The sequence below is a fragment of the Acomys minous genome (assembly GCF_964271855.1).
Source record: "Acomys minous genome assembly, chromosome: 11".
Classification (NCBI taxonomy): domain Eukaryota; kingdom Metazoa; phylum Chordata; class Mammalia; order Rodentia; family Muridae; genus Acomys; species Acomys minous.
Window position 1 is genome coordinate 22,621,106 of NC_140492.1, and position 25,947 is coordinate 22,647,052.

Below are 25,947 nucleotides of genomic sequence, written 5' to 3' on the forward strand. Positions count from 1 at the left end.
GTTATACCCCACTCTCCACTCAGCTGTGGAGAATGTCCTGTCCATTGGCTAGATCGGGTAGGGGTTTGAAGTTTACGGCCTGTATTATCCTTGGCTGGAGCCATAGTTTGAACAGACCCCTGTGCCCAAATCTGCCTATCATAATGTTCTTCTTGTAGGTTTCTAGGACCCTCTGGATCCTTCTACTTTGCTATTCTCCCATGCTTCTCTATTTGACCACGTCCCCTGGATGGGGAGACCTGGTGGCACTCAGAGGAAAGATAGCAGGCTATCAAGAAGAGACTTGATACCCTATGAGCATTATAAGGGGGAGGAAGTCCCTCTCAGTCACAGTCATAGGGGAGGGGAGTAAGGGGAAAATGGGAGGGAGGGAGGAATAGGAGGATGCAAGGGATGGGATAACCATTGAGATGTAATAAGAATAAATTAATAAAATAAAATTTAAAAAGACATGTTAAATATTTGAGAAGACAGAGACAACTTGCTTAATTTAAAATTTATATAATGGGGGGGGGCGGAGGTCTTGGTTTTTTGAGACAGAGTTTCTCTGTGTAGCCCTGGCTGTCCTGAACTCATTCAATAGTCGAGGTTGGTCTCAGATTCTCGAATGTCCTCCTTCTTCTGCCTTCTGGGTGTTGGGATTCAAGGTGTGCACCACCACCACCACCACCCAACTTAAGTGGCAATTAATATGCTCAATTATTGCATTTTATGTACTAGTTAATTAATTCATAAAACCCTAGAGAAGCGGAATTACACAGAATTCTACTGAATACTGAATTACACAGAAACTAGCTTAGGATAAAATATTCTGTGAACTTCAGCTTATGTTTGCTTTTGCTCCAAATAATTTTTAAGTTTATGATGTAGTGAGAAATAATTTTAAAAATTCACATATGCATAGGCAGTAATGAAAAATCTCAAAGACTACAATACCATGGCATTCTATGAGAATAAAGTGTTTTCAGAAGTTTGCATGGCAGGAGTGTTTGGACTGCCTGTAACCACACAACATTCTCAGATCTTGCTTTTAGTCATATTGCAAGTGGCATGTAGTTTCAGTTGGATAGTATCATCCTCTCTCTCTTTTTTTTTAAAGACTTATTTATTATGTATACAGTATGCATCAGATCACATTATAGATGGCTGTGAGCCACCATGTGGTTGCTGGGAATTGAACTCAGGACCTCTGGAAGCTCTGAGCCATCTCTCCAGCCCCTCAGCATCTCTTTAAAATAGTCTTGTTAATTTGGATTTTAAAAGTTGTACCATTGGGCTGAAAGGTAAACCTCATTAGACACTTATCTCTCCATATTTATTTGTAAATATTATAAAATAAATATTAACAGAGAATTTTTCTTAATTTATTTCTTTTAGAAATTATACATTTTTGCTGTAGTGGGTGTGCTTAGTGGGTATGTGTGTTTGTGAATACAGATATGTGTATGTTGGCACAAGTGTAGTCTGTAGGTGGAGGTTAGAGAACAACATTTGACACTGGCCATCTTGAGTTTCTGTATCAAACCCAGCTTAAATGTGTGTTTGCAAGACAGGCAGTTTCTCCATATGAGCCATCTCACCAACTCTACGTGTTTTTCTATCCTAGAAAATGTAGTCTCTGTAGGGTTCTATTTCTCAGTACAGAAAGCAGTAGTCAGCTATCAGGATACCAACTGTAAAGTGGGAGAGCCTTTCTGATGTCATTTTGGAGGCTCTGACAGAAGTTCAAGGGCTTAAGGTCACCCTGAGTAGGTTGACATGTCTCAAAAACAAAGGCAAAGAAATAAAAGTCAAGTCCAAGCTTCATAAAACAACACAAATATACAAGGCTTACCTAATATTAATTTATTATAAAGCTAGCCATTATAGCCCTCACTGAGGAGACAGGGGGAAGCAGATATCCACAAGCCTAATGCCAGCCTGTTTTACATAGTTATTTTCAGGCCAGCCTGGGGTATGCAGTTAGACCCTGTCTTAAATCTCACAACTCTAGTTCCAGGGAATCCGGCGTCTACTCACTCAGACATACATTCAGATAAAAGATCAAACAATGCCTATATAATAAACCACTTAAAGATTAAATAAATAAAATAAAATTAATTTATCAAACTATGGGCATGTTCATAAAAATAAGCACTAATGAAAGAGCTATGAAAAGATATTGTGGAACTTGATATCACATCATCATTAAGTTAAAAAGGCTGATTGGGAAAAAAATCTTCATAGGCTCCACCCTGCTGTCCAGAGGAGCTTAAAAACATCTCTGACTTACAGTACTTGGTGATCTCAACTTTCTGGCATTCTGGAAAGACAAATGCATGGTGACAGTGAAAAGATCAGTGGACGTCAAGGGTTGGAGGAGAGTAGAAATGAATAGGTGGAACAGAGTGGCTTTTTAGCATGGTAAAACTATTCTGCATAATACTATCACTGTGATATGTCATTATACATCTGTCAAAGCCATAAAATGTACAACCCAGACAGTGAACTCTCATGTAAACGAGGGACTCTTGTTAATAATAATGTGTCACTACCACACGAAGCTCGTCATGGCAAGCTGAAATTCCAGGCACACAGAGAAACGGGTTACTTGCGAATACTGTGTCTTCTGCAAAAATATATATATATTTTTAAAAACCTTTTGTAATCTAATAAAGATAAACACTTTAAGGTCCAGATATAACAATTAATATATTTTAAGCAACTCTTCTTTTGAAAGATAAACATTTATATTTTATTTTAAATAATGAGATGAAAGAGAAAGTTTCATTGCATAAATATTAAATTCTTTTAAGAATAGAACCATACTTCCATCTTTCCTTAGAAGTGTGTACTGTTTAAAGAGATACAAAGTTCAGCCAAGATAAAGAACTTGACCAAGATGACAATGACATACAACCAGAATGGCGGGGGGCAGGGAAGGGAGGCTTTTAATCATGTTGGTGCTACAGGTATGCACGAGCATCCTAAGGTACAAGTTAAGAAGAAGAAAGTACAAAACACAGACTTGCTTATAGTAAACATAGACTCCAAGGCCTCAAAGGAGGCCTATCAGTGTTCTTCCAAGTGGGCAACAGATGCTCACCTTGGATTTAGTACCAAGTGTAGTGCCCCCTACACACATAATACCAGCAATAAAGTTTGAATTTAATGAAAATATAAAAAGGGTAACTAAGGATTCTGGGAGACATTTTATAATGTGAAATTTTTATAAATCAATGCTAAAGCTCACAAGGAAGCCATCCAAGCATCTCTACAACTTGAGTTTTAACATATATGTTAAAACAAGAAATATTTATAAATCTAATGCACTGAAGAAAATGCACTTCTCTGGAAGTAATTCACATAAAAAAATACATGATATAAACTGTAGCAATATATTTAGTGTTCAACAAACAATTCCAATTGAGACATATTTTTCTTTAAATTTTGTCTCTAGAAATTTTTATTATGAGATAAGAATCCAAATACAAAACTGAAGTTTTCTACAGCTGGGAGGAATCTAAGCCTAGTTGGGCCATGAAAATCACACACTGTGAGCAGCATGTTTGAGTCTGTTGAAAATGATCTTGAGGACTCTTTTGTTTGCCAATGAGAACCACCAACAGATGTCAGCCGAATAACGATAACACCTTCCTCTAGCTAAATATTTGTACTGTTTTCATGAAAAAAAGACTGGGCTTTTATGGACAGAGGAAATACTGAGATCTAGATGATTAGTGAACTAGAAATCATCAGGAAACAATCCAGAACCGAGAGTATAAACTGACAATTTGAAAACCTCTAGTCGGTAATATTTTAAACATGTTTTCATTAGCGGCATAATCTTTTGCTTTTGTATGTTGCCAAGTTACCATACTTCTGGAAACTCCAGCCAGATAGTTAATTTAGATTTGTTAAGAAAGTATTGCATTTGTTTTCTGCCTTAGTTGGTTCAATACAAAGTTTAATTGTCTACCTTACACTAAGTAAATAGAGGACCAAGTTGTAGATGAACTAAGTCATTAAAACATTTTAATTTAAGAAAATTTAATTTTGCCCTTTTGAATTCTAATCACTTTTTAAATATGAAAACTAGAGCACCAAGACTTTGAGTGTCAGGTTATGTGAGTTGTTGATGATGAACACCTTTTAGAGTTGTTAGAAAAGACAGGATTAGTGTTCTAGCTTTAAAAGTGTCGTTTTCTGATAAATTGTTTTTATTCTTAATAATTTCCTTGTTCTCTGCCAAGTAGTAAAAAAACTAAGGCAACAACAGCTTAACAAAAACACCACTCCACTCCGTTCTAGGTACTCATTTGCTTTTCATGTTTGGCCCTTATTTCCTAATTGTACTAATATTAGCTTTGGGCCGAAGAGTAAAGAGAAGGTCAAAGTGTTAAGTGTAATCGTTTCTTGTTACAAATAAATAAATGAAGGAAGAATAAAAACAAGGTCCCTGATCTTCTCTCGGCACAGCTAATAATTTTCCATTAAATATCAGTTGTCACTGTTGTACACATAATATACAGGTTACTGGGTTTCTTCTTTCTTTCATTCATTCTTTCTTTATTTTAAGTATGTTGAAATTCCCAGTTTAAAGTGCACCATTGAAGAGCAGACTGGAGGCAAATTTCCCACCAATGAAAGGACATGACCTGTAGATTACCATCAACACTGGATGTTTGGCGTTTTTTTGTTCATAAAGAAACACGAATGGAATTTTTCTCAGTGGAATATGGATCTGGGCACACAGAAAACCTTTATGGATATTTGAAATTAAATCCACTGTATAGCAATCTAAAGAGTTGAGAAAGCCAAAACATAAGAACATTAAAGGGCAAGATTTGTATAAGAATTTGTAAAGTGAGACTTGTAAATATTCCATATGTTAAAAACAATTTCACAAATGGATAGATGTAATTTAGACAGTGAATATATTTAATCTCTATGGTTGGGTGTCCCTAACCATGTGACCACAAATCTCTACTGCCACCTTGTGGAGATATGAAAAGATCAGAAAGGGACTGTGAGAAATTAACCTGTGAATTGCTGGGCATTGAATGGGCAAAGATGGTCTATGTCAATTTTTAAATTCTTAATTTCTAAACTCACGGGCCAGATAGTTTTTTGAGGAGGATAATATCCATCTTCTCCACCTATCTTCAAGTTCCTCTGGTAGTAATTTGGGAATTCTTCTGATCTGGAAAGCACAGCCATTACATAGACATCCACGGAGTTAACTGAACTAGTATAGAACTGAATATTTCCCCCAGAATCCTTTGTGTTAATGGAAGAAGACACATTGGGTTGAAGAGGATACTTCCCATGCACAGAAGAAAATGGCTTTGCCAAAAGAAACCCTACATTTGGAGACAACCAAAGCTTCCATTTTCCTTGAGCTATGTATTTTTACAAATGTTACTAATGTTTCTTCCTAGGAAGTATTTCCTGTTGTAAATCAGCTTTGTTGCCTGTGCTGAGATTGAAGGTAAATGGTCATGTTCACTGGTGTCTATGTTTCCAACATGATCAGTTACTGAAGTTCTGTGTGTGGATAGAGTTGTCTGTCTACAAGTTCACCTAGAGGAAGATCTCCAACGCACACAGCTGACCAGAGTTCCGCGTTTAGGTGATTTGTCTCTAGGTGCCAGTTGTCATTGTGTATTAATTCTACTATCAGAGATGGGACAGACAGAGCACAGTCCTACAATGTGACAACAGGTCAGTTACAATGGTGTGTATGTTGTCAGCAGAAGAATATTTTAAACAGTATCTACGATCTGGATTCTAATGCTCCAGCATGTTTTTGGCATATCTTTGTGCTATAAACATGTCTACCCATGAGAGAGGATGTAGTGGGTGGAGAATTTGTAAGCTCCTGTGTGAATGATAAACATGATAGCAACATCAGAAAGAATAAATATTGACAACAGCAGTGAGAGCTTTATGTCCTTCTCATTAGCTCTGTGTGAAAATACACAGTATTTCTAATCTGTTCGGCATAAACATCTTGATATCTTATACCTCCTTTAAATTAGAGCTTGTGGAGGCTTCAGCAATAGTCTAAGGTCTATTATTATATAGTGCTGTGTTTGTGGAGAATGTCAGTGAACAAAACGGCTAAGAGGAAAAACTAATACTACTAGCGCTGTCAACTGAGGGATCACAGGCAAGGTCCCAGGGAATGTTCAAAATCACAAACTCCATCCAGAGCAGATCCACTCTCATGTTGCTCTTGGTGACTTCCTAGGCAAATTTTAAAGCCCCTTTTTGAGAAATGATTCTTGAATCATGCCTTAACCCAGCTCTCCTAGGAAAACCTGCCCTAAGTTGCTGCTCATTAGCTTTCCTGGTTTCCACCCATCCACAATTTCTGTCCTTGCTGTTGGACACCTGGCGCTTCACCCTCCACCCCCATCCTCCATATTGCAGCAGAGATGTGACTGCCAAAGACCAGAGGGAGGGTTCATATTACTTAGGTGTGTTGTTTCGGCAGTCTTCCTGGAGACTGTCTGTTGTCTATAATTAAGAGCTATCAAAACACTTGGATAATTTACACTTGGTAATCTGAAATGATGGGCCCAGTGTCCTCCAGCTTCTGTTTTATTATTTAGAAAGACAAGGTGCGAAAGCAAGTCTGCCTAAGCAGACCCTATCTGGTAAAGGCTGGGTTTTCATGAAGCAGGGTATATCCCAAAAGATTAGGAGCTAATGCTGCAAGCATGAGCCAGGCAGAGCAAGTGTGGGCTGGGAATGGCCTTTATGGCTGAGATGCTTCCCAGAGCAGGTGGGGCTTTTAGAAGTACTATTGAACACCAAGATGAGGGGACCTGGCAAGATTTAATTGGCAAGCTGTTGTAATCAAATGAGAAAACCATGAAAACAGGCATGTGTTTCAGATATTAGCTGAAAACTAGAACCCTGTTTCAATTATAATGACTGCTAGACACAGTAAGAAATCATTATGTGTTGATAGAGAAGAAATGTGTTAATTAAAAAAAGTGATAACTCTTAGACTATAGATGTAACTCAGTGGTGGTGCTCATCCTGACTGTGTGTGTGTGTGTGTGTGTGTGTGTGTGTGTGTGTGTGTATGTGTGTGTGTGTGTGTGTGTATGTGTGTGTGCATGTGTGTGCATGCATGTGTGCATGTGCATGTGAGTATGCATGTGTGTGCACGCGTGTGTGCATGTGTGTGCATACGTGTGTGCATGTGTATGTGTGTGCATGTCCCCAGTTTCAGCAAAAGATCTGTAAACTCTCAGTAAAGGATGAAGTTAGTGTAGTACATATGTAAAAAGCATACAATACAGAATCTGGATGTGCAGCAATGCTAGCTTGGCATAAGGAAGACTTCCTAACTAGTCTGACTATTTTACAGATGTAATATAGCTGTTCCTCTTTCTTGTTCATAGGCTAAAAATATGTCTATAGTTTAATTTACTCAGTATTCATCAGTGGTACTATGAGCTAGGACCAGCAAGAAATATAGAAAAGAATGGTTACAAATATACAGTGATGCTCTAAAATACTCAGAAATTTATGTCAGGATACAGGATAAATTATGTGAATTATTGTAATAATAAAATGCTCTGCCGTTCTTCCTTTTAGCCATTTCTTTTGTTAAAATGTCTCAAGAATAATCTGGGAAAATATTGCCTATGTGAAATGTCTTCTAGTGTAGCCTTTGGAAAATGCCCTTGATGTGATGGCCTGCCTGTGATATAGCACCTGTGAATGGCAGGGCCCCAGCATGTCACAGTAAAGGCTACAACAGGAGGTCTGAGTAAGTGAGCAGAAAGAAGGATGTAGGTCAGATTCCCTGGCATATGTCCAAGCAGAAGAGTAACTGGAACCTTTAGGCTAACCCTGAATGTGGAAACAGACTTGCTGTGGGGTTGTATTATGGCAAAGTGATGTGTGAGTGAGCCTGCAGGAAGAGGCAGTGTCCCTCCAGAAGCCTAAGTCTCTGTTACTTTGGATGCACTAAAATGTCTCTCAGTTTTCTGACCCATAGAAGTTGAGACATTATAATCACTCTTCTCAGAGGACACTTTAAATGCACAAGCAAGAAATTTAATCATTTCATTTCGGGTCTCTTCATTGGCAGATTGGCCATAAACTTTTTAAAAGTTCTATCTGTCATCAAAATATAGTGCAAGATGCCTATAGGACGTTCAGTCTCAGAATGAGCTAATTTCTTTCATTTCAATATCCAAAATCTGGTTGTTTGCAAATTTCTTCCATTTATCATTGTGTCTGCATTTAGTCAGTTATTTAGTGTCTTCTATCATATTGCTTTCAGGAAAGATCTTCCATTATTTAGAAGTATAAGGAGTTTCCTTACGTGCATAGCTCCTCACAAAAAGATATTTATGCCCCATTCTCTCTTTTGGTATGTTAATGTTCCATCTCTACTAATTCCTGTGCACTCTGGTGGATACTCCCTGGTAAGCTTCAGTCTCAATGGAGATGTTCCTCCCTCTCATCGGAGAACACTGATACTCTCTTCACCATCACATTTGACTTCCTGATTCTTTTTAGAGTGGCTATAGCCTTGTCTCTGCTCTTATGGTCAACAGTTTCAACACTCCTCTCCCATGCTCTTGCCCATCTGCTTCACCACAATCTCTATATTCCTTGAAATGAAAATTGTGTGTGGTCAGTACTCAGTAGATATTCAGGAATAAATACAGGGTTATCCCTCTAATAGAATATAAGCAGCATAGATTAGTGGACTGTATTTGGATGTCTCTGGCACAATATCTCACCTTCAGCAAACACTTAAGAAAATACTTGTTGGCTAAAACTGGTGTGCATAATGAAAGTAGTTACTAGCAGATTCTGTCACAGATGATAAGTTATAAAATGTTATCTGATGACCAAAAAAAAAAAAAAAAAAAAAAAAAAGGTAAAGAATATCTAAAGCTTACTATTTAGAAGCAAGAGAATAAAGAGAAGGAACAACAAAAACAATTGCATGCTGGTTGCTGTGCTTCCACAAATGAGTCTCTATAATCTGAACATTTACCTTAGCATTTCAACAGCTGAGAATAATAAAAGGAATAAGAGTTATGAAAAATTACATGCCGTTCCACAATCACTTCCATGCATTGTCTGTTTGCTCCATTGTGAAGTTTCAGATGGTTCCATTTGACCCCCAACCTCCAGCTATTCCAACCTCAGAACCAATATTTATTGCCACATATGGGCTATGCATGGCAGCTGCAACATCCAGATGCCAAGCCGTGGAATGTGTTTTTACGACAGCACCATCTGGGGCTCTGGCCAGCCTTCTTTATTGTCTCTTGAATGTTTACACTAATAGCTTTGCTGGGCCGTAGCACTACCTGTGGGACGCTCGGAGGTCCAGGCTCTTTATGAGATCCTCTTGTTGTTCTGGTTAGAATTCACTTTGAAATGACTTGCCTGCTATCAATGTTTTCCTTCTGATACATCTACAGTGTCCTGAAAAGGCAATAAAAGAGGTGACCATTGAGACTGGGGGAGGAAAAAGGCCGTTTTCACAGCAATGGGTTAGTATGCCATTAAGCAATCTGGTTTAGAGGAAATGTGAATGTCTTATACATAATTCTATTTTGTATAGGCATCCCTGAAGTAGAATACTCTATTTTTCTATACAACATATTGAAATGGCATTTCTATTAATATACTGCTCTATAATAAGGTTATAATTCTCCACAGCACAAATAATGAGTTCCCGTGAAACTGTAAAGCATAGGGCTTGAAGGAGGGCATTCTACTCAATCAATGGACTATGTTGTTTGAAGATTCCCTCAAAACTTAGGATACAGCATTTGTGATCTCTACAGCCACTATTTAAGACATTTTACAAAAGCAAGGAAAGGAGTTTTACTACTTTGAACTGCAATAGACTGCTCTTTTTTTTTTTATATTATTGAAGCAACAAGGAACAAAGAGTTCAGATTCAGATCAATCAATAATTTAGGCTGCAAAATCCAGAAAGAAGAAATGGCTCTGGGAGTTCTAATGGCTTTTCCAAGGTCACCTAGTACACAGCTTCGGAGTCAAAGGAATATGAGTTTTACATGATTATTTGGTGACTGCGCTCATGATAGGAGAGTCAGCATTGATAATCAAGTCCTTAGCTAGATGGACTGCCATAGGAATTGAGCAGCATGTGTGCCTAGACAATGACCTGACCGTTTGGAGATGGCTTTGGGTAAACGTGTGGGGCAGGACTGGTCAAGCATGAGCACACTAATAGCTGTGTAGTGGGCCTCTTTGAAGTGTCTTCCTGTGAGCTGAGAGAGTAAGATATAAGTTGCTACCAGCCCAGAATTAGTGACAGCACAAAGTGTTCCCAGGCACAGTGTTTCTAATAAGCTTGTCACATGTCCAGGATGTTATATCAGAATGAAGAATACATACGGGAAGGGAGTTTTCTTCAACTCCCAATGCTGTTTTGTGTATTGGTATCCTTCTAAGTAATGTGCTGGTAGCGAGACATGTGAAACGACTGTCCATGTGGGTTCCTGTGCCTGAACAGGAATGCCAGGGATGCCACAGAAGCTGTTTGCCAGGTTTTATGTTGACTCCAAAAGTATCCAGAGTTAGATCCAAAATGAGGAAAATATTCTTTCCAAAGACATGAAAAAAATATTTATTTAATATTTTGATATTATGATTACATTATTTCTCCCTTCTCTTTCCTCTCTACAGCCCCAAAGTTTGTGATTTTATATAAGAAGACTTAGTTTTAAAACACACGATAAAATTATTATTGCCAGTAGAATAAATATGTAAATATTTGTGCTCATGGGAACAAACATGTATGTGCCCATGCATGTTGGGGTGTGTGTGTGTGTCTGTTCTATGAAATCATTATTTTGGGAAGAATGTCAATATAACTATAATAAAAATGTTTTGCCCTTCTGTAGCCAAAAGAATCATTTCATCACATAGGGGAATTAGAGAAAAGTTAGCATTCTATGAAATGACCTGAAAATGACTGATGTTCTTAAATACCTTGAAAAGTACTGCCTTAATGTAGTTCACTTAGTGATCATTGAGTTTCAACTTTAAAGAACTGTTCTCTTTTTGTAAAATCAAGATTCAAAAAGTGCTGAATTTGGACTCAAATGGAATGCCAAGTTTATCACTTCATACAGTAACTCAGGGATGTCTTCAGATGAGGCTTCTGCAGACATCTTTCCAGCGAAACCATATCTTAAAGATGATGGAGGATCTCTCTCTCTCTCTCTCTCTCTCTCTCTCTCTCTCTCTCTCTCTCTCTCTCTCTCTCTCTCTCTCTCATGCCTGAAGAACACATGAGAAGATGCTTCTACTTTGGCCTATTTTCAAATCTATGTGTTTAGATTGAGAAAATAGTACGATTTAGGGCCTTAAATTGCTCCAGACTTAAAACAAGAGATAAAAGCAGTGAGTTAAATGATCAGTGGGGGCCAGGTTTTTTTTTTTTATTGCATACAGTACTTACAAATGGGTACTTGTGCTGATAGCTGTTCTGGGAGTTCTGCATTCACAGCAGGAACACATTCTCTTCAGGAACATCTGTACATGGACCTTGGCTGTGCTTCCCTGTAAGTAATACATTGCTACATAACAGATCTCTCGGGACACTCATGGAGAGGTTAACTTTAAGTTGAACCAGGAGGACAGAGCAAGTATACACACTGTGAGGAGATTAGCTCTACCCCCTCTACACACACACACACACACACACACACACACACACACACACACACACACACACACACACTATCGAAAGTCTATTAAAACATTCAGATAAAAATAGTTTTCAAAATCACTAAAAGCAAGGTGGAACCTCATCCATATGTTAATCATTGTGTTTTGGTATCATAAATCATAGTTAGAACATCATAAATAAGTAGTCCTGGCCCTGCCTCAACCCCCAGGGATCTTAATAAATCTTTGGGGATGAGAGGCGGTTGATGGTGATCACAGTGCTAATGATGACAATGATGAAGGTGATGATGAAAATGATGCTAACCTTTGTTGTGTCTTAGCTGTGAATCACATGGTGCCCTCAACACTCCAGTGACTCATTCAATGAAACCTCACAGCACTTGCACGTTACCTCCATTTTATACACAAAACAAAGTCTAACGTCCATCTAAATGGAAGATTCTGTTTTCAAAATTGTCGTGGAATTTCCATGAAACTCAATAGGAGAAGTTGATTAGTGGCCTGTACAGTCATCAGATCTTGTGTGGTGTAAAAGCATGGACTACAATATTATAAGATACCACATCAAATAGGCAAGGCTTAAAGAGGCAAAGACAAATTTTAAGCCTTTTTCCAGAGATTAGATTTTTTGAAGCTAAAATCAGTCCTGTATCCAATAGAAAGATCGGCCTTTTTGTCTTCAAATGATATACAAAATTCATAAATGTTGTGATAAAAATAGAAGTGTTCTCCTCTATACCAAATGCCTTCTGTGTCTGCTCTTTCCCACAAGCATCTGAATACACCGCACCCTTTGCTTGTATGCATTTTGAGAGCAGTGGTAAGATCCTTATGGGGTCATCTTCTCTCGCTCAGTATTTCCCTCTTCCACCAAAAGAATGTTAACTTTATTCTTTCAAGTTTTGACCAGGACTGTGTCATCTGGGAAGAGGCATAGGCTTCAGTATCTCAGCTGCATTCAGCAGAGGAATGTGTGCTTGTGTGGTGAGGATGTTCCATCATCGTGGGCGATCTTCTATATCACGTATTTTTATTCTAGTTAAGTGTGGCATAATGTTACACATACAATAGGAGAAAGGATTTTCAATCCCTCACTTCTCTAATACTCTTGGCATCTTTGAAATTTTTGTTACCCGGTTAGCACATTTGAGAGGTAGGAACAGAAAATACCCTGCCTATGAAGAGGTTTGTTTGCATATTCAACATATTTTATATTAAAATGATATGAAAGTTAGAGAATTTCTTCAGGTATATAATTGTAAAATCTCTTTATTCCAGTTTTTAATGACTATATTGAATGAATAGAAAATTGTCTAGATTGATGATTGTCCATGTTGTCACTTATATGTTGAATATGGTTATTTATTCTGTTGGTGTTGGACAAAGGTATCATTCATTATTGTAATTAAAAATCAATCTCTGTTCCAAAAGCTTACCTATATTTTTTCTTTATTCTTTCATCTCTGTGTTATAAAAATAAATAGGCAATGTATCTACTCTTGCAGATTCTGAACAAGAAAATAAAAGGCCCTTGCCCATATTGTACACTATGAGGGGAGTAGACAAACAGCAGTTTGCTCACATCCACTTTCCTTTCCATTAGTCTCCAGTCTCATGACTCCATGAGGTGTAGGCCATTAGGGGATTGATCTTGTGGAAGAACTATCATCTGTTTTAATATTGGATGCTTTTTACAAGTTCATGTGCTTTGATATAATTTTAATAAGTGTATCATTTTTTGCTTTTCATTGTGAGAGATGATACAAAAGTGGAAAAATACACTTACAGAAATGAAATGAAAATAATAAATATAGCCCACTTCCATTTCCATTATTCTAAGTCATGCTCCTAGAGACTTCAATCTCAATATGATGTTAATAGAACCATTAGATATGATTCATACCATACATAAGACACTTCTATTGACAATCCCGTCGTGACCAGGGGTCAACAGATCCATTATAATGCAAATCTTACTGTATGCTTTCCATCTAAATCAAAAGATTCCAGTCCTGTGTCCAGTCTAATAAGTTTCAGAAACTGGAGTCCAATCTCAGAAGTGAAGTACACATCTGTGTTTCTCATACTAAATCATGTGGGTGCCTATTTGCTCTCAATTTAAAAGGTAACTAATTAAGTTTTACATCGATAGGCTACTTTAGAGTATTTAAAGAAACACACAGGATTTATGGGAATCCGTGTTTGCCCTTTTACTGCACAACAATCCCATAGAGAAATTCCTTCATATTTAGCTCTCAAGTTTTTTCTGCATATGTCAATCTTCTACAAGATTCGCATAATCATTTTTGTCCAAAATTATACCTAATTTAGTCTTACAAACTAGGAAAACTGGAGGTTCAGCCAGTTGTTTCAGATAAAACAAAAGATAGTTCTTTAGACACAGTTATTTCTTTTAGCATCACCTTCTACACTGTTATTAAAGACATCTTTCTGTACCAAAGAAGGACCATGCATGGAGAGAACCTAGGCGCCCCCACTCAGAGGCGGCTGATAGGCAGCTCAGTCTCCATATGGGTTGTCTATTAAGGGCCTGTCCTTGCTATGGACTCTGTTGTCTACACTTTGATCACTTCCACCTTGCCAGGGCTCCTCATCAAGCCACAGAGGAAGAGGGTGCAGGCAGTCCTGATGAGGCTTGGTAGGCTGGTGTGCTTTGGTGTGCCCCCTCTTCGAGGACTAGGGGAAGGGAATAGTGGGGAAGAGGGAGGGAGGGTGGAACCAGGAGGAGATGAGGGAGGAGGCTACAATTGGGAAATAGAACGAATAAATTTTTAAAAATAAATTTTAATTTTAAAAAAACTTTGGGATGCTAACAACAACAACAACAACAACAACAACAACAACAACAAAAAGACATCTTTCTTTGACTCCTTTCCCCAAATAATTGGTATCTTGTGTGGAATGCTGCTACTCTTGTTACTTAGACACCATGTTGATAGAGAGCTCCCCTTGGCATGGATTCTCAAAGACTCTGGCAATTCCAAGCTCCAGAAGTGTGTTGATTTCAGTAATCTTTTCATTACATATTTTCATTCTTTTTCTTCATGAACTATACTAATGCTGTGTGTGCTTCTGTGTCATCAAACGAGGACCTGCTTCTTCTCAACGACTAGATGATATAGATGATGCTGAGGTGGCTCAGAAGGCGCTATCCAAGCCTACAGTGAAGGACATTCACTCCTGTAGAGTGCAAAATTTTGCATCTACTTAGAGTTTTCTTCCCTCGCCATATTATCTTTCATGGAAAGTTGAGTAATACTAAACTTGATGCCAGGCCAAGTTGTGTAGAAATTTCTGTTCTTCCTTATCTCATTGTTTATCCTAGGTAAACCCTTTAATCTTGCCTAATCCTTAATTTTCTTCCCAGAAAATAATGATAATGGTGACCAGCATCCAGATTATTGTAAAAAAAAAAAAATCAATGAGGTGATTTGAGGAAAAGTCACATTGTCCTGTCTAAAGTACGCATTCAAACATGTGTAAATGTTCCCCATTTTTTCCTCCAATGGGTATGCTTTTTTGTTGTATACCATGTGTTGCATATATTACCATCTCTTAAGACATTCATTGTTAAATTTTAAAAGTGTTAGAGGGCTTTTTTGCAATGACAATGAAGTGTAAAAATAAGAAAATATGTACTGACACTGACTGCTGAGCTCAAGCGTAGAGCATCTGAGTTGGGATAAATCTTGTGTGCAGCGTGGGTGTGTCTAGGAGGCTGTTTTAAACAGTCTTTATTTTTATATGTGGGGGGTTATAAAAACAGTGCTGTAGTGCATAGAATCCTAATAAATAAATGGAGGGCATTTAAAGACACACAGTAGGATGTTCTAGAACATTTTCACTAGCAAACCAGCTGCTAGGTCATCAAAGGGAAATGTTAACAGAAATGATGAATTCTTAAAATGGTTTAAATGTTTTATATCTCCAGTTCAGTTGCCTGTGAGTGTTCTGAAAGGATTCACTCTTGCTACAATTCGTATCTTGAACGTATTTCAGTTCAGAAAAAGAGAAACGAGTATTTGCAAGAATTAGCATTTTTATTAGTGGGCTGGCCTAACTGTGGGAGGAAATTCCAGTGTGGAAAAGATGGGTCGCCGTATGGGGCAGAAATCAACAAGGATAAATAAAACAGTTTATTTGTAAGTGGGACTGATCCCGCTTGCTTGTGCATTAGTGCTTGGCTACAAGAGAGTAGTAATTTATTGATGCAGATGGCTATGTAAAGTGCATGCAATTTGTGAGGGGGCTTGACCCTTGACTGATGGGCCATATGTTGTAAAGCCCTAGGGGCGTCGTTTGCCTCAGCTCTCTTCCTCTCTCTGTCTCTGCACCTATGGTCCTTGTTCAATCACCACATATTGAACTATAGACTTACTAACTCCCCCAATAAATCTCCAACTAATGGCTCACAAAGGCTGCAACTTAACCCTTTCTACACAACAGAGCACATTACTTTGCATCATGATCACATTCATTGAAATAAAAGATAAATATTATATGACCTGCAAGAATAGGCAAGCAAATTGTCGTAAATCCCTTTCCCTGCTGGGTATTCACTAGGTTTGGGTGTAGCAAGGTGCCTTTCAACTTGGTGAATTATGCTGCCATTATTGTACCAGGTTGTATTGACAGTTTATTCTTAGAATTGTTGAACACTGTTAATATACCATGTTGGGAAAACATTTAATGCTTTTTAATTAGAGTTTTTATGGTGGTCTTTGACTCTTATCAATACAGTAGAAAGCACATGCTCAATAAAAATACACACAATTACACATACACACACACACACACACACACACACACACACACACACATATATATATATATATATATATATTCTATTTGGAAACTTTATATAAATTTTAAGGCATGTGTATGGAAGAGTAGATAAAACAGTATGCTTTAAACACCCATTGAGACCTAAGTTTTCCAACATTAAATAGCATACAAAGGGTTTGCATTAGAAGGTAGTAATTTCATTGTGACACTGAAGGCTCCTTGTCATGTGAGCTAAGTCCTATAGGCCACCTGAAAGAGCACTTATAACACTGGAAGCAGAAGTACTTGGGTATTTATAAATTAATACATATCTGTATAGTATTACATGCCATTGACACAAGTATGCTATATGCAATGCTTCAATTAATCTAAATTTGGTCTGTCCTCAGACAATTGTGACTTCCTATTGTGATAACAACAATCCTTTCCTGTTTCAAATATAAACATGCAGTGTTTTCATGTGTTCTTTGGTCATCCTACTGTATGGTTGAACTCAAGACCTTTCCTATTTTTGACTTAGCATTCATTGACTAACAGTTTTAATGTCCATTTCCTTTCTTTGTTTTTGGGTAGAACTCTTGGAAGATTTGACAAGAAAGATGTATCAAGTTGTATAGCAAATTTAAGAGTGGCCCCTCTAGGCTGAAACAGTTTCCTCCAGGACATAGCACATGCACCTAGAAATGAGAGATGAGTTCATGCTTAGAATTTGTGTGTGTGTAACAAGCTTCCCAAAAAACAGTTTATCTTCTGCATAGCTTGCTTCTCTACTATCCATTGTGGGCTTGGAATATCACTCAGAGGTAGACTTCAATTATGAATGCAGCTCTGATGATCATTTATGAGTAAGTTTTTGATCTTTATTTTAACCAGCTTTGTTCTACTTCAGATGGACAAAGGATGTTTCAATTTTTGTCTTCTTTCTAATGATAATTTTTCTCTTACTCTAATAAAACAACCCCTTTTGAACACACTGAAAAGGCAGTGAAAGGAAAGTTGGCTTACACATATATTGTGTTAAGATTTTCCTTCTTGAATCATGTCTAATCAATATGGATAAGTAACATAGAATACATAAAATGAAACATATTAAGATATTTAAAAAGAACTATTTTTTTTCCTTCTTAAATTCCATAGATTTGGTACACACCGTGCACCCAGCGCAAGTCAGCATAAACAAATCATGCATTCACAAGTGAGTCTCAGTAATTTAAATTTGAATCCTTTAGACTTTGATACATCTACTGCCACATGGGCTTTTCTTTACCTCTGGGCATTCAAACATTCACTGAGGATTCATCTGGAAGTCATAAGAAAACAGAGTGCCCAGAAATCTCTAGCACATCATCTCCTTTGAGGTTACTGCTTCCTAATTTAAGGAATCCAATGAAATCCTTACTGACAAAGGCTTTTCCAAGATATTTTCCAATGAATAGAATATTTTAAGTCATAAAGGGCTAGTTTGGCTACATGTAGAAAGCATGAGGCACAACATTGTATAATATGTATTTCTGGGGTAGAAAACAACCTAGGGTGAACTGATGGTATCTTGACTCTGGTTTATCAAAGAGAAAGACTTGGTAGTTTTCAGAATATATATCACGACTCCTTTCCCCTCGAAGTGTGTGCTGTTGTTTTCTGCACTGAATTTCAGCAGCCTAAATTAGTTGTTTCTGTTTAAAAATAAACTGCAAAGCACAGTATATTGTTGGTTTTAAAAGTGCTCTATTTAAACTTTAAATTTAATGATCATTGACACCTGAAACATTTTGAAATAAGAAATAATACATCTTGGTGACCTGTTATCCTTCCTCTGAGTGCCACCAGGCCTCCCCGAGCATATACAGGGGGAGAAGGTCCCCCTCAGTCACAGACATAGGGGAGGGGAGTAGGAAGGAAGCAGGAGGGAGGGAGGAATGGGAGGATACAAGGGATGGGCTAACAATTGAGATGTAATATGAATAAATTAATAAAGTAAAGAATTAATACATCAGTTGCACTTATCAATTTGACTAGATAGAAATGAAGATTAAGAAAATAGTTCTCTTCCTTTGATACACGCTTCATACTACGTGTCTTTAACTAGTTTTTTAGTTAATTGTCATGCGACACTTAGAAGCAGCCGGACACTAACTTTTCATGTAAGAACATGTCGTTCATATCAGTGGCATTTTATGGATGAAATTTCTTGGCTCAAATTAAGAAGATAGATTTCAGTAAATCAATGTTTCTACTGTGTGACCTACAAACTACCAGCTAACTAGTTTCCACCAGCATGATAAGCTGACACATCTGGCAACACCACTGTCAGAAAGAAAATGGTATCATCTTCAGTATTTGCTCCTTCTCAGGCAGGATGGTTTTCCTCTACCCATTGAAAGCCTATTGGAGTTTTCTGTTGAGTTATATATTCAATAAGTTAATTAAAGTTCTTCAGTGTTGGACTCAAGAGTTCAAATAACATGTTATACAAGTAAGAAGACATATTATTTGACATATGAAGATTGCTGCCTATTTATTGGGAATAAGTGCAGTATTTCTTCATGTAAATATGGGAAGAATCTGATAAAATGTAGAGTCATTAATTAAGTTCTGTATGGCATGAAATTAATTTTAAATATTTTTTTTTGCCATTGTTGAATGTGATGATTTCGTTTTGCTTAGACAACGCACACTTGTCCTTCAGAATTTTGCCTTCTTTGAGCCAGAGCTATGTAATATAGTAGTTATTTTGTAACTTTGATTTGGCAGTTAAAATGACTCATTCCATCTTTTCTGGACACCTGCTTTGACATAGATGTTGGAGCAAAAACATAGAGCCAAATTGTGTTTTCAGCCTTGCATAACCTTATATATACTTAAATATTTTACTGAATATCTTCAAAATTGCTCTAATGCGCCCCCAATCCACCCTAGGAAGCTTTCTAAAGCATAAAGCCACTGGTAAAACTATACTAGAAGTTATAGAATAAATGGGTGCTTCAAAATATCTAAATAACCCTTTTTTGTTTTATGTGATACATTCTTTTTGCACGAGGTCTCACAATGTAGCCCTGGTAGACAGGAACTTCTTATATAAACCAGGCTGGCCTCTAACTCACGGAGTTCTACCTGGTTTTGCCTCCATGTTTAAAGCACTAGGGTAAAAGGCATGGGCCGCCAGGTGTGTTATGTATGATGCTTTTACTACCAGGGCAGGATGCCCTGAGGAAAGTGAGGCTGTCGGGCATTAATAAAATGTAAAAAGAAAGGGCTGAAGAACTAGAGACTCTGCAGTGCTGACAGAGAGGATGGATAACAGCCTAGACCTTCCATGGCGAACTTTGCTATCTACTAAGCCACTGCAAAGTCACAGGTTGACTTCTTAGTGAACCTGATAATATTTTTTCCTGGAAAACAGACAATAAAGTAAGAGAAAATAAAACAGTAAGAAAGAAAAAAAAACTTCGAGTGGTCAAGTAATGAAGTGTATTCTGGTGTTCTTAGCTGGTTTTAGGAAAAGCTTAAGTTTTTAATTACTGATGAACAAAGTTAGATTATCTCCATGGGCTCTCACTCTATCTTGCTATGTTGCTTTATTGTTTAAGATGAATCTTTTCTCATGGATAACCGACTGCCTTTTCATCTTTGGCACAAGTTCTTACAGCAAGTGGCTTCTGGTGTTATTTTTAGCATGCTTCTGTGAGTGGAGAATGACTGGGGATTCTTGCCTGCTGTCTGAATACACTTTCCCTGCAGAGTATAAAAGGAAACACTTACTCTTGGGCCTTTTATTTGCTTTGGAAGTGCTGCAAACATAGCACAGGTGGCTATAATTTCACACCACATGAAGGAAAACACTTTCCCTTCCCCCTTCCCTTTATATTTGGCTCTTTTCAACCTGTAAAACAGGGAGTTGGCGTATGTGATGTTTTAAATTGATCAATTGCTTTAAAGTCTCCTAAAAAAAAAAAAAAAGGAATCTAAATTGTCTGTAATCAAGATTAAAATTGTTGGTAGAGAAGAGCAGTTCCTAAACATAGGAGTCATGCTCACATAAAAGTGGTAACACTGTCCACTATCATTTCTTCCAGTGGGTCCTTATCTTAGTCTGTCATTTTCATTACGCAAAGGTAGCACTGTATTTCTAAAAGCAGTTTTTGTTTTTTGTTTTTTTGTTTTTTAGAGACAGGATTTCTCTGTGTAGCCTTGGCTGTCCTAAACACGCTGGCTTTGTAGACCAGGCTGTCCTTGAGCTCACAGAGATCAATCAGCCTGCTTCTGCATACCTGAGTGTTGGCATTACAAGTATGTGCCACCACACCAGGCTCTAAAAGCAGTTCTTCCTTATGATTCATTTTTTTTTTTGCCAATTTTCAGTTAGAGTCTGTTCTTGTAGGCTATCATTTATCATCATTATCATCATCATCATCATCATCATCATCATCATCATCGTCATCACCATCATCATCATTGTGTGTGTGTGTAGGCTGCATGTGTTGGGTGAAAGAGTGTGCATGCCATGTGGTGGACAGGAGACAGCTTTGCGGAATCGCTTCTCTCCTACCTTTGTCATTTCTGGAAATGGGACTAAGCTGCCAGGCTCGCATGGCAAACACTTTTTCCCCTGCTGACTCACCTCTCTAGCCTTGATAATATTTATAGGTCCAAAAAGAATTGTGGATCTACTACAAGATATTTATTTATATCATCTTGAAATGAACTAAGATTGAAACTTATATTTCCTGATTTCAAATATTATAATCATCAAAACTACGAATGATAGCCATAGAGAAAAATGGGGTGGAATTGAGAAATAGATGCATATACATAAATCAACTGACATTTTTTTCATCTACTTATAGGCAATTCAATGTAAGAAGCATAATTTTTGTAAATAAATAATGTTGCCATGGAAAACAAATGAATGAATGAATGAATGAATGAATGAATATGTACTCTAAGCAGCTGCCATCACAATTGCTATCCAAACTAGACCATACTTACTTAAATAAAAAGGGGTTCACTTTTAATATTTCACAAAGCAGAAATAATAAATACAGCATATACATAGTAAGCAAAGAGTCCTCACAATTCATTGTGTACAGGGTCCAGTGAGAGTTCCCCAACTCCATTGGCATGTCATCTGGTGTTGTCATTTTTCAAGTCTTGTTTCACAACTGTACTACTGAGTTCATGAAAGTACCTTACATATCACATCTAGAAGGCAAACCATTAGTCAGATGTCCTAGCTCACCATATTTCCACGTCCCTCTTCCATGACGGTCCCTGAGCTTTAGGTGAGGGGCATGTGTTGTACATGTATCAACTGGGGAAGGGAACCTGATTTACCTGGACTTTTGAAGAGATAAAACTCGTTCAGTGAAAAATATTTGATCGGTGGCTCCTGAGTACTGAGGGTGACATGCTGAGTCTAGAGAGAACTATCTGGTGTGACAGAAGTATGTGCTCTCTGTGTCATGAATATTTCAACACTCATTTAGTCACTTATCTATTTATAATCCTTATTGGCTAAGAATTTATCCCCAAAGCTTTCTTATCTTTGATACGAAGCTTACCTAAATCGATTCTTTTTTCATATTTTTTCAAGAGTTAAAGACCAGTATTAATGAAGTTGTTGGGAGAACCACAGCAATTATATATTCCTCATTGTAGTTCATTTTATTGACAGTCGCTTACGTAATCATCTAAGCAGAATAAATTGAAGAACAAAATTTAACCAAAAGTAAATCTTTTTTCCCCAAGAAACATTCATCACATGAGTGTACATAAAATACATGTGTCTCATGTGAAAATTTGCATATAAAGTGCTGTGGGGAAATTAGAAAGCGTATGGTCTTTTTCTGTTTTTTATTGTCTAAGAAAAGCTAAAGCCAAATAACCTGGCATGATTCTTCTAGTCTGACTCTTTTTAGTGGCTTTTACTGTCAGGCAGATGGGAGCTTCTAGCTATTTATTAAAATTACACTTGTATATGTTGTTAGAGTGGTTTATATTTATTCATGAAAATAAAATTTTGAGAATTGGCATTTAAAATCAACAAAACCTATCTGTCACAGAGTTGAGTAACAACTGTACCTGTCACTTTAAAATCACTTTGAAATATGTGGCAGCATGGATGTCTGCCTGGTGAATATTCGGATACTTATAAGTTCTACATCAGAGAAAGTAGAGAATCATAAGGATTGACTTAAAAGGGGAGGAGAATGAAGATGAGATTTGGTCTTCTCTTCCATATATATCCAACTTAAGAATATGTATCCCAACAGTATGCCCTCCCATATGTTGGGACTCTAGGTGAGATGAGCACGGGAGAATGGAGAAATAGAAGGATCCAGAAGGTCGTTGAAACCTACAAGAAGAACATTATGACGGGCAGATCTGGGCCCAGGGGTCCTACTCAAACTATGGCACCTGCCAATGACAATAGATGCAGTAAACTTCGAACCCCTACCCAGATCTAGCCAATGGACAGGACATTCTTCACAGTTGAGTGGAGAGTGGGAACTGACTTTCACATGAACTCTGGTGTCCCATTTTTTACCACGTCGTCTGTATGGGGAGGCCTGATGGCACTCAGAGGAAGGATAACAGGCTACCAAGAAGAGACTTGATACCCTATGAGCATATACACAGGGAGGAGGTCCCCCTCAGTCACAGCCATAGGGGAGGGGAATAAGAGGAAAATGGGAGGGAGGGAGGAATGGGAGGATACAAGGGATGGGCTAACAATTGAGATGTAATATGAATAAATTAATAAAATATATTTTTAAAAAATAATATGTGCTTGTAGAAGGCTGGGGAAGTGGTGCAACAGTTCAGAGCGTGGCTATGCTTTCAGAGGCCAGGCCTTCAATTCTCAGACCCAACATTGCAGCTCACAACCATCTGTAACTCCTGGTTCAGGGATCTTATACTTTATTGACCTCCATTTGCACTTGCTGCATGGACATGCTTGCAGGCTAACAAGCTGTGCATGAAGACCAAACTGCCCATCAGTTACATCTGTGTCAGAGGCTTAGGTCCAGGCTGTGCATTCTCTTTGGCTGGTGCTTCAATCTCTGTAAGTTCCCATGGACCTAGGTTAGTTGACTCTGTCGGTCTTCTTGTGGAGTTCTTGTCCTCTCCGGGACCTTCTATCCTTCCCCTCACTCTTCCACAAGAACGATTTCCGTCTAATATTTGGCTATGGGTCTCAGCATCTGTTTGAATCCACTACTGGGTGGAACCTCTCAGGAAACAGTTGTGCCAGTTTCCTATCTGCATGCATAGCAGAGTATCATTAATAGTGTCATGGCTGGCCTCTTATTTTGCACGAGTCATTGCTGGGGCATTCCCTCAATCGCTACTCCCTCTTTATCCTTGCGCTTATGTTAGGCAGGGTAAATTTTGGGTCAAAGGCTTTGTTGGTGGGTTGGTATCCCCATCCCTTCACTGGCTAGGAGGTGATCTCTTCACTATCCATGTCCCATGTAGCTAGGAGTCTCAGCTAGAGTACTCCCATATCCTCCTAGGAACCTATCCAGGCACGGATCTCCAACTTGTCTCAGAGGTGCCCTCCTTTTTAGTTTCCCTCCTCTCTCCCAGGCCACTTGCCTCCCAAGCCTTGCTATGCACACCTGATCCCCACATTCATTCCACTCTCCACACCCTCTCTCACTCTGTTCCCTCTCTTCATACACTTTCAATGTCTGTTCAAACATCCTCACGTGGGCCCTCCTTGTTACTTAGCTTCTTTGGGTTTTTGGATTGTAGAATGGTTATGCTGTACTATATGCCTAATAACCACTTTGAAGTGAGTATACACCATGCGTGTCTTTCTGACTCTGGGGTACCTCACTCAGGATTATCTTTTCTAGTTCAGTCCATTTGCCTGCAGATTTCATGATGTTCTTGTTTTTAATAGTTGAATGGTATTCCATTGTTTAAATATAGCACATTTTATTTCCTTTCTTTTCTCTTTTTTTGTTAATTACTTTATTTATTCACTTTACGTCCCAGTCATAGCCCCCTCTCTCCTTTCCTCCCAGTACCACCCTCCCTCTCTCACCTCTCCTCCCCTCTCCCTCAGAAAAGGGGAGACCCCCATACTCCCATCCTCTTCCCCTGTGGCCTACCACGGCATTCATGTCAGGGGGAAATGGTTGGAAAGCAGGAAACAGAGACCATATCAGAGGCAGCTCCCCTCCCCCCTCCTCTCTCCCCTTACTAGTGGACCCACAAGAAGCCTGAGGTGCCTATTGGCTATATCTGTATAGAGGACCTAGGTCCGGTCCATGCATGGTTGGTCCTTCGTTTGTGCTTCAGACTCCGCAGACTCCTATGGGCTCTGGTTAGTTGGCTCTGTTGGTTTCTTATGGAACTCTTGTCACTTCTAGGTTCTTTTATCCTTCCCTCCACTTTTCTATTAGACCCCCTGTGCTTCACCCAGTGTTTGGCTATGAGTCTCAGCATGTGTTTTGAAACACGGCTGGGTGGAGCCTCTCAGAGGACAACTCTGATAGGCTCCTCTCTGCAAGCATAAAAGAGTATAATTAATAGTATCAGGTATTGGCTGTCTTCCATGGGGTGGGTCTTGGGTTGGGCCAGGCATTGGTTGGACATCCCATCAATCTCTGCTCTATCTGTTGTATCTTTATCCCTGCATGTCTTGTAAGCAGGGTAAAATTTGGATCAGCTGGGTATCACATTTTCTTAGGCTTAGGAAAATCTGAGTTGTTTCCAGTTTCTGCTTATTATGAATAAAGCAGCTAGGAACATATTTGAGTAAGTGTCCATCTGGTATGGTGGAAAATCTATTGGGTATATGCCCAGGAGTAGAATAGCTGGGTCCTGAGGTAGATCTATTCCCAATTTTCTAAGAAACATCAAGATTAATTTCCAAAGTGGTTGTACAAGTTTGCACTCCCATAAGGAATGGAAGAGTGTTCCACTTTCTGTACATCTTCTCTAGCATGTGCTGTCACTTGAGCTTTTGATCTTCTCATCATTCTCCATGTTTTTCTCACAATTTCTCTGCACCTGAGAAGTCTGAGTGTTACATAAAACTGTATATCTCTATTGACATAACTGTTCTGTACTTTCATACATTTTAAGACCAGATCTTTTCTTTGGTTCCTACCCTAGTCTGTTTTCCACTCTTGTAGATGATACCTCTCCACTCACCTGAGAATGCACTTTGTGACCAAACAGAATTTCCACTCACAGGAATCTCTCTCTCTCTCTCTCTCTCTCTCTCTCTCTCTCTCTCTCTCTCTCTCTCTCTCTCTCACTGTTTCTCTCTCTCCTTTTCTTCTTCTTTTTTTCTCTCGTGCTTCTTCTGACTCTCCCTATATTTTCTCTCTACTGTTTATATTCCCTCTTTCAACCTCTACTTCGGAGTTTTGACAAATGCTTTTGATCCTTCAGGAAGTCAGTCTTTTCTGCTCGTTCTTGAAAAGAAAGGAA

General features: G+C 38.3%; 1 protein-coding gene and 1 long non-coding RNA gene across 21 annotated transcripts in view; one reads left to right on the forward strand and one right to left on the reverse strand.

The window, feature by feature from the left end:
* The window catches only part of ROBO2 (roundabout guidance receptor 2), a 1,536,637-nt gene that overhangs the window by 1,196,820 nt on the left and 313,870 nt on the right, over nucleotides 1–25,947 (forward strand). The window lies entirely within an intron of this gene.
* On the reverse strand, nucleotides 4,876–24,958 carry LOC311608596. Its single transcript, XR_014783035.1, has 4 exons — nucleotides 24,718–24,958; nucleotides 11,465–11,565; nucleotides 9,333–9,450; nucleotides 4,876–5,182 (listed from the first exon to the last, which is right to left on the reverse strand). It is a non-coding gene; the product is annotated as an uncharacterized lncRNA (long non-coding RNA).